This window comes from Vulpes lagopus, chromosome 8 (genome assembly GCF_018345385.1).
Source record: "Vulpes lagopus strain Blue_001 chromosome 8, ASM1834538v1, whole genome shotgun sequence".
In the NCBI taxonomy this organism is placed as follows: domain Eukaryota; kingdom Metazoa; phylum Chordata; class Mammalia; order Carnivora; family Canidae; genus Vulpes; species Vulpes lagopus.
In genome coordinates this window covers 121,681,814-121,687,812 of record NC_054831.1, presented here as the reverse complement: position 1 = coordinate 121,687,812, position 5,999 = coordinate 121,681,814, and positions in this window count along the sequence as shown.

The window sequence follows — 5,999 nt, the reverse complement described above, 5'->3', positions numbered from 1 at the left end:
GTACAATGGTTCGGTGATTGATTCCCGGTTTACCAATGGACATATCCCATTATGTCCTTCAGTCTAGAAAACATTTTGTCTTGTAGACTTAAACAATTAAAAGCATAACTGTGGCAGCGCCTGAGCGGCTCATTTGGTTGTGAACACCTTTGGCTCAGATAATAATCCCAGGCTTCTAGGATTGAGCCCTGCATGGAGCTCCCTGCCTGCCGCTTCCTTTCCCTCTGCCTGCTGCTCCCCCTGCTTGTATTCTCTCTGTCAAATAAATAATTAAATCTTTAATAAAAAATAAGGGGCAGCCCAGGTGGCTCAGCAGTTTAGCACCACCTTCAGCCCGGGGCCTGATCCTGGAGGCCCAGGATCGAGTCCCATGTCGGGCTCCCTGCATGGAGCCTGCTTCTCCCTCTGCCTGTGTCTCTGCCTCTCTCTGTCTTTCTCTCTCTCTCTCTCTCTCTGTCTCTCATGAATAAATAAATAAATAATAAATAAAAGAATAAAGCTGAACTGTGGTAATAGGGAGTTTCATATCCATCAGAGAATAAACTCATTCTCTTTTTTGTTCTATGATTTTATTTTCCAGTTTAAGTGCTTGCTTTGTTATAAATCCTATGCTAGGCAGTGAAGATACAGAAGTGAAGAAAATTGACAAATTACTGTCCTCATGGGGCTTCCATTTATGAAATACTGGACAACACCATTGTTCCTTGATTTTGTATTCATTAATTTTTTTAAAGATTTTATTTATTCATAAGAGACACAGAGAGAGAGTCAGGCAGAGACATAGGCAGAGGGAGAAGCAGGCTCCAATGCAGGGAGCCTGATGTGGGACTCGATCCTGGGACCGTGGGATCATGCCCTGAGCCGAAGGCAGATGCTCAACTGCTGAGCCACCCAGGCGTCCCTCACCATTAATTTTCAAAATATAATACAGGATGAATCTTTATAAGGTATATATGAAAGGATTTTGAGATGCCATCTCAAGAAGGAGAGGAATGTATTAGTTTGAAACTTTGGCACTGGTAGGTTTTAAAATTAATAATGGGTGTTCTCTCAGTGTCACTGTCATATCCTGGTCATTCTATAGACTCTTTGACAACTTATTTTCTCTAAATTGAAGACAGTTTTATTTTGTAGGTACTATGGTCTGAATGTTTGTGCCCCCCTAAACTGATATGCTGAGATTTTAAGCCCCAAAGATGATAGAAGGTGGGGCCTGCCTTTGGAAGGTGCTTAGGCTCTATCCTCATGAATGGAATTACCTTACCTCTATGTGAGGACACAGCCAGAAGGCACTGACGGTGGCCTAGAAAGAAGGCCATCACTAGAACATAACCATGCTGGCACCTTGAACTTCCCAGCCTCCAGAACTCTTGATAAATAAATTTCTGTTGTTTATAAGCAATGCAGTCTGCAATATTTTGTTACAGCAGCCTGGAAAGACTAAGACAGTAGGTTATGTTTATGACCATCTATTGTGTGAATTAATTTAGCCATTTACTCTGCCTTAAAAACCAGTGTAGGGGGCAGTCTGGGTGGCTCAGTGGTTTAGCACCGCCTTCAGCCCAGGGCGAGATCCTGGAGACCCGGGATCAAGTCCCATGTCAGGCTCCCTGCATGGAGCCTGCTTCTCCCTCTGCCTGTGTTGCTGCCTCTCTCTCTCTCTCTCTCTTTCTCATGAATAGGTGAAATCTTAAAAAAAAAAAAAACTGTAGGGGAAGTATAAACAGTTCTTCAAAAGGGTCTCCAACCACTTGAAATAACCCTCAAAATTTAGAACTTTGGTTCTATTTTTTTGCAGTTTAATATCATATGTTACCTGTAGTACAGCCGTCTTCAACTGATGGCCAACTCAAGGGTCTTGGAGGAGTGGTCACTTCCGGGAAAGCCAAAACTGTCAGGAGTTGCAGAGTATCCTTGTTATTATTCCTACAAAAAAAACTACCTCCAAATTTAAATATGCCCACAGACCCTGTTGATCAAGTATTTGGACAGGGCACTGTGCGGATGACTGGTCTTTGTTCTACAATGTCTAGGTCCTCAGTTGGGAAGATTCAAAAGCCAAGGAATGCTTTCTGAGGCTGGAATCATCCCTAAAGTCTGTTTACATATATCTGGTGCCTGGGCTGGGATGACTGGAAGTCCAGTAATACTGACTGTAGCACTGTATGGGACCCCTCCATATATAACAGCTTTCTCCAGCATGGTGCTTCAAAGTAATCAGACTTCTTCCATGGTGGCTCTAAACTCCAAGCACAAGTGATCCAGTGAAAAAATTGAAGATACATTCATTTTCTGAACTATCTTCAGGGGTCACATCACCTTATTTGTGTAGTATTCTATTGGTTGAACAGTCAGAAGCCCATCCAGACTTGAGGGGGAAGGGGACATAGATCCCTTCTCTTTATGAGAGGATGACCAAGTATAAGAGCAATGTTGGATGGAAGCTATTGTGGTAGCTAACTTAAAAAATATAATCTGCCACGTAGGGACTAGATTCTGCAACCAAACCAAATCCTAGAGAGCAATGAGCAGAAGCTGTAAGATCTTTGATGGTCAACTTTCAGAAGTGGCTCTCATGTCTGCAATACCTTACTTGTTACAGAGGTCAGATCACTGATACTATTCAAGGTGGAATGGTGCCACCCCTGTGGGTCCATACCAGGAGGGAAAGATCATTGGGGTCTGTCTTGTAGAATGGCTACCATATTGCCCTTCAGCCTATAGGATTGGGTAAAAATGATGTGAAGCCAGAAATGAAAGCTGTCAGTTTGGGGAAAGTAGTTCATATACCTCAGCTCTTCCTGGAATCAATAACTACTTTCCCTACCCCCCAGTGTTTGCCAGGTTGTCACTGCAACTGATTATCACTATACTTGAAAAGTGGCACTGTGTCATGCCATGGTTAGTTCTGAAGTCAGACTGCCTGGGTTTGAGTTGGGTCTCTTTTTACCTTGTGGTTGTTGTGAGGATTAAGTAACATCTGTAGAAGTCATTAGAACAGTGCATGGCACATAGTACATGCTAGATTTTGTAATCAATTTTTATGCATGACTTCTATAGAAACTACATTTTCTGTTTCTCAAGAGGGAAAGTAATAGTCACAAATTAGAATAAACATGGATGTTCACTTGTTCTTGGCTTCATTATTAATTTATCCCAAGATGACACTTAGGCTCTCAGAACATTCATGCAACCCAGAACTGACATGTCCTTTTTTTGACTCCAAACTACCCACCTCATGCTTGCCACATCACACTGGTTCTTAGACTGTCAGTAAAAAAAAAAAAAAAAGTTTAATAAGATACAATTTGCATATACTAAAATTTACCCATATTTATTTTTTAATTATTTTTAAAGATTTTATTTATTTATTCACAAAAGAGACACACAGAGAGAGAGGCAGGCAGAGGGAGAAGCAGGCTCCATGCAAGTATCCCGACGTGGGACTTGATCCTGGGACTCCAGGATCACACCCTGGGCCAAAGGCAGGCGCTAAACCACTGAGCCACCCAGGGATCCCCTCCATCTTTATATATAAGGTTCAATTCAAAGGTTTTGATGTATAAACAGTTGTGTAATCATCACAATCAAGATATAAAACATTTCCACCAACCTTAAAACTTGGTGGCTTTATGGGGGCACCTGGGTGGCTCAGTGGTTGAGCATCTGCCTTCGGCTCAGGGTGTGATCCCAGAGTCCTGCGATTGAGTCCCACATCAGGCTCTCCACAGCAAGCCTGCTTCTCCCTCTGCCTATGTCTCCGCCTCTCTCTCTCTGTCTCTTGTGAATAAATAAATAAATAAAATGTTTAAAAAAAAAGAAAAACCTGGGGATCCCTGGGTGGCGCAGCGGTTTGGCGCCTGCCTTTGGCCCAGGGCGCGATCCTGGAGACCCGGGATCGAATCCCACATCGGGTTCCCGGTGCATGGAGCCCGCTTCTCCCTCTGCCTGTGTCTCTGCCTCTCTCTCTCTCTCTCTCTCTGTGTGACTATCATAAATAAATAAAAATTAAAAAAAAAAAAAAGAAAAACCTTCCCTTCAGCCCCTTGGTAATTAATTCCGCTCTCCCAACTCCAGCCCATGGCAACCATTAATTTGATTTCTACCCTGGTAGCTTTGCCTTTTCCAGAATGTCTCATAAATGGAATCATACAATATGATTTTCGTGTCTGGCTTCTTTTCATTGAGCACAACATGCTTTTGAGATTTGTACATGTTGTTGCATGTCTCAGTAACCGATTCCAAGGTTTAAGTAGTGTGTTGCTTTTTATAGCTGAATAGTTTTCCACTGTATGAACATACCACAATTTGTTTATTCAGTAGCTGTTGGACATTTGAGGTATTTCCAGCTTTTGGTCATTATGAATAAAGCTGCCTTACACATTTATGTACAGATTCTTTATATAAGCATGTGTTTTCATTTCTCTTGGGTGAAAGCCTAGGGATGAGATTGCTGGATTGCTGGATTGGACAGTAAATTTGTTTGATTCTCTAAGAAGCTACCAAACTATTTTTCCAAAGTGGCTCTACGGTTTTGCATTCCCACTAGCAATGTACGATGAGTGCTAATTTGAATGCAGTCTTCATTGCAACGTAAGTGAATTGTCTCCATTGACTCCTCCCTACCATTCCCAAGAAAGTTTTACATATTGGTGATAATGATACTTTATTTTTAAAATATGAAATTTATTTACGGACATATAGTATACTTCAGAAGAGGACACATCACACATCACACGTATATGACTTGATGAATTTTCACAAAGTAAACACACCTATGTAATCACCATCCGCATCAAGAAAGACTAATATCAGCATCCTAGAGGCTCACCTCACGTGCTCATTCCTGGTTACTCTCTCTGTGAAAACTAAGTACATACTATCCTAACTTTTAATAATTATTTGGCTGTTATGAATCTAATAAAAATTATTAATACAGAATGTACTCAATTTTTTTCTACCTTCTTCTGCTATGCATTGTGTTTGTAATTTTTTATTTTTTAAAGTAGGCTCCATGCCCAACATCGGACTTGAACTCATGACCCCAAGATCAAGGGTCACATGCTTAACTGACTGAGCCAGCCAGGCACCCCTCTATGCATTATGTTTGGGTGATTTCACCCACATTGCTCACATAGCAGTAGGACATTTATTTTTGTGTTCTATAACATTACTACAATCCTATTGTTGATGGACATTCAGATTGTTTCCAGTTTGGAATTAGTAAAAATAAATGCCGTTCTGGTCTTCATAATAGCCTCAAACTGGAAACAATTCAAATGTCCATCAATAAGAGAATGGATAATCAAATTGGATATTCATATGATAAAATAGTACACAGCAATAAAAAGACCAAACCACTGATTTATGCAACATGATGGATAAATCTCAAAAATATTATGTTAATTGAAGTAAGCCAAGCACTAAACAACACATAAAATATTATTCTATCTCCATGAAGTACAAGAATAGGAAAAACAAATACGTAGTAATAAAAATTAAAGAGTAATTTCTGGGGATGAAATAAATTGATTAGAATGGAGCACAGCTTGATACAGCAATATGTACAAACCTGCAGGTCATAGGTGTTTTTGTGTAGCCCTGACCCACTTGCTACATTCCTTCCCCCTGCCCCTATAAAATATGTGATAAGAAGGGGCACAGTCCAAGGAAATTTCCCTGGGTGACGATGAAATGGTCTATATCTTGATATCTTAGATGTATAGAAGTCAAAATTCATTGAATTGAACACTTAATATCTGTACATGATGTTGTCAGTTATAAATCAATAAAAATAATTAATACAGAAAAACCCTGCTTAGGCTTAAAAATGCTATTATGAACATTCCTATACTCGTTTTTAAAAAATATTTTATTTATTTATTCATGAGAGACACACACAGAGAGAGAGGCAGAGACAGAGGGAGAAGCAGGCTCCATGCAGGGAGCCCAATGTGGGACTCGATCCTGGGACTCCAGGACCACGCCCTGGGCTGAAG